Source organism: Bos grunniens, chromosome 18 (assembly GCF_055505025.1).
Source record: "Bos grunniens cultivar Pamir isolate PY7600 chromosome 18, Bosgru_T2T1.0, whole genome shotgun sequence".
Lineage (NCBI taxonomy): Eukaryota > Metazoa > Chordata > Mammalia > Artiodactyla > Bovidae > Bos > Bos grunniens.
The window spans coordinates 52,128,050-52,132,070 of record NC_141182.1 but is presented as its reverse complement, the minus strand read 5'-3'; positions in this window follow the sequence as shown (position 1 = coordinate 52,132,070).

Genomic DNA, 4,021 nt, shown 5'->3' with positions numbered 1-4,021 from the left:
CAATGTTTCCATTATGTCCTAAAGGATCCATTCAAGCATATCTGCCTCATGGCCTCAAGAAGGCCACTGCAGTTCCAGGCATCACACCCACATTCGGAAGCAATAACAAAGGGCCATCTCTTCTCTTCTTTTTTAAAACAAAGAAAGCTTATCCCAAAACTTCCAGGGTGACTTGCCTTTCCCGCATTTCATTTGCCTGATTTGTTTCATGCCTCACCCCTTGCACTAGAAGCGGGCATGGAACCACAGTATTTAACAAAGTATAATCAGACCCTACTCCTAGGACTTCCCACACATCAGCTGACTATTAAAGAAAAGTTGATGCCTGAACAAAATCAGGATTCTCTCAGGAAAGAACAAAGGAGGAGGGAATGTGTGTTGGGGGAAAATGCCCACCCAGTCTTCTTTCTGTAGAGGGAACAACTCAGTTTTTCCCTACTGTGTCTTTCTCCTGTGCATCTCCTCTACTCTCACACCAGCATCACACTCACAACACTTCAGGTCATCAAATGTGGGGAGTGCTTCCCCACACCAGGCAATTTTCTGTGACCCTGGCTGGCTGTTCTGTGACTTAATTCTGACACTATCTACCCGGAAATAGCCTCAGATCCCACAGATTAAGGACTCAGGCCCATACTTCCCACTTCCAATGACAATCAGAAGTCCAGATTGTGCTTCTGACCAATCGGCTACAAACCATAGGTTCCCATGAGGATCCCCCTCTTCAGGTCTGATTAACCCACCAGAGTGGCTCACAGAATTCAGGAAAACAGTGACTTCCTTTTATTTTAAAAGAATATGATAGAGAATACAGATGAACAGTCAGATGGAAGAGATGCACAGGGCAAGGTCTGTGCCCAGGGGCACACAACTTCCATTCTCTTTTCAGGCATGTCACTCTCCCAGCCCCTGCATGTGTTCATCAACCCACAAGCTGCCTGAACCCCATACTATTGGGATTTTTACAGAGGCTTCATCACAAAGGCATCATGGATCCTTCACTCCAATTTCAGCCCTTCTCCCTTCTCAAGAGAATGGGGAGTGCGGCTGAAAATCTCAAGTTTGTTATCATAGTTGGGTCTTTTTGGGGACCAGACCTCATCCAGGAGCCCACCATAAGTCACCTATTAGAACAAAAGACACTCTTATCACCCAAGAAATGACAAGGACTTCCGGAGACCTGAGTTAGGAGCTAAGGTCAAAGACTAAATATTAGAACAAAGCTGTTCCTGGTGTTCTTATCACTTAGGTAATTACAAGGGTTTCAGGAGCTCTGTGTCAGGAACCAGGGGCAGAGACCAATATATTTTCTATTATCTTGCAGAACGATGCTGAGAAAACAAATAACAAACTCTAAACCATCCCAAGACTTCAAAAACCCAAGAATGGTCAAGCTCACAGTGCACAGCCCACCCCGTCACCCAAAATAGCGGGGAAAGCAACTGTCTCCCTAATATCTACTTCTGTTTGAGAAATCTAATTTCACCTCTGACCTGGGGGTGGAGGGAGCCTGTGGCTCATATCTAATTTAATCAGTTTCGTCTCTTCTCCTGGCCATTGATGTTGGTTCAGTGATAGGCAGGTGGCATTATCTGGACCAATTTCAAGGAGGGTTCTAAGGAAAAAAAAGTATTTCCTCATTCTGCTGAAGGAGCTTCTTCAAGTCTCTTATCTCTGCTCAGGCTCCCACAGCCTGGCTTTCTCAGTCTGTCTGTCTTTTTCTCTCTCTGTGCTGTGTGCTATGCTAAGTCGCTTCAGTCATGTCCAACTCTTTGCAACCCTATGACCCATAGCCTGCCAGGCTCCTCTGTCCACGGGATTCTCCAGGCAAGAATACTGAAGAATACTTTTATTTCCTACTCCAGGGGATCTTCACAACCCAGGGATTGAACCCACATCTCTCGAATCTCCTGCATTGGCAGGCGGATTATTTACCACCAGCACCACCCAGGAAGCTCAGATATATACCTATGTGAGTGTATGTTAGGTGGTTTCATTCGTGTCTGACTCTATGCAACCCCATGGACTGTAGCCTGCCAGGCTCAGAGGTCCATGAGATTCTCCAGGCATAAATACTGGAGTGGGTTGCCATGCCCTCCTCCAGGCGATCTTCTTGACCCAGGGATCAAACATGCATCTCTTGCACTGGCAGGCACTAGTGCCACCTGGGAAGCCCTTTTCTCTCTCTACGCCTCTGCAAATATGAAGCCCCAAATATGTGGTCTCAGGGGTATTGACCAGTCATACTACTACGTAAGGGGACCATTTATCCTTAGGACAGATAATGCTGGAGTCAGTCATACCCAAGACTTTTTTATATGTGAAACAATCCTCTTTTTCTTAAGCCAGTTGGGTTGGATTTCCCGTCACTTGCATGAAAATCCCAATGGATACAGTAACTTGGAGTAGGACTGGGACAGGACAACCTCATGTGGAAGAAAAGGTGGGGCCCAAAATAGATAGATGAGAGCCAAACCAACATCCTCCAGGGTGCCCTGGAGCTGGAGCAGGAGACACTGGTTAAAGCCATGAGTGGGGGACCTATAGATTTTTGAGAGGAAAGACAATCCTTAGCTACTCCCTAATCCAGTATCCCAAATCCAGGTTGGACACCTCTCTCCCACCTATCTCAATACACAGACTGTGAGCTCTAGGAGGACTGGAGATTATCCAACCCCACACCTCTCTCCAGTTTACAGAAAGATAAACTGAGAATTGAAAAGGGAAGAAGTCTCTTGGAGCTGTGGTCCTGGGCACATAGAGACTGATGGGAGCTTGGATCCCAAGGACAGAGAGGATGCTGGGAACTGAGAACAGAAAGGGTACCAGGAGCTGAAGTCCAGTGGAGGACCTGAATGGAGGAGTTTTGGGTAGTGATGGAGATAAAGGATTTTCATAGTTGGCATATCCCAGTTTCCCTGATTGTCAAATGATGATAGAAGAGATTGAAGTCTCCTACCTTCCATGGTGTCTCACTCTTCCTGGCTCATAAGGGTGATAACCCTGCACCAGGTCTACAAAGTCCCACAGAAGGGGGCTCGGGGAGACTCACCTCCCAGGAGGGAAAAGGGACCCAAGTCTGGAGGAGTGAGTCAGCACCAACGATGGGAGAGAAGTGGGGAGAGCTCATAGACAGTCAGGGACGAAAAGAGAGGCTGGGGCCGGAAGAGTAGGGACGCAGGGTGGGGAGGCTAGACGCTTGGGCGTCCACCAGAGCCTCTCCCACCCCAGGAATGATGCAGAAACACGGAGTTTCCGGGTGAGGACCGGGGGAAGGGTGAGATCTGACCCCAGCCCAGCCTAGCCCTGCCCTGGGAGGTCCTGGACCTGCCCAGATATCAGGCTGTTGCCTTCCCTCTCAAAGTGGCTCAGCTCACAGCCTGTCACATGACACTCTCAACCTCACACTCACCTGTCCACAGATTACCTCTCACTGTCACCTTTCCTATACCCCACTCCATGCTCACACCTTCACCTTCACTCCCCCTCTAGAATACGTTCACTTCCCCTCTGGAATATGTGCACCCCCCTTCACCTTCACCCACGGAATACCTCCACCTGTCCGGGGAACACTTCACCCACTCACTTTCCCACCAAACTCCCCCTCCCTGGACGCTCACAGCCTCACACACATCCTCACTCAACTCCCTCCCCTCCGCACCCACCCGCACCTTGGCGCATCCTTGCAACAGCACCCTCGCCTTTCCTACGACACGCTGCCCCTCACAGCACCTGCCCGCGCTCCCCTCCGCATCATAGCCCACCACTTCTGCCCTCACCCAGCGCCCGCACTCTCTGGCCGCGGGTGCCCCCGGCACACGCCCCCTGCTCGCCCCCACCCCCGGGCCCCCGAGCTCTCGGGCACATCCCCTCCTCCGATTCCCCGCATCCTCTAGAGGTGCCCTCTCCCGCGTTGCCCGGGGCCTCCCCGCTTCTCCCCGCCCCCGCCCCCGCGCCGGCCCCGCCCCGGCCTCGGCGCCCCGCCCCCCGGGCGGGCAGGGGGCGGGGCGCGGGGGGCGGG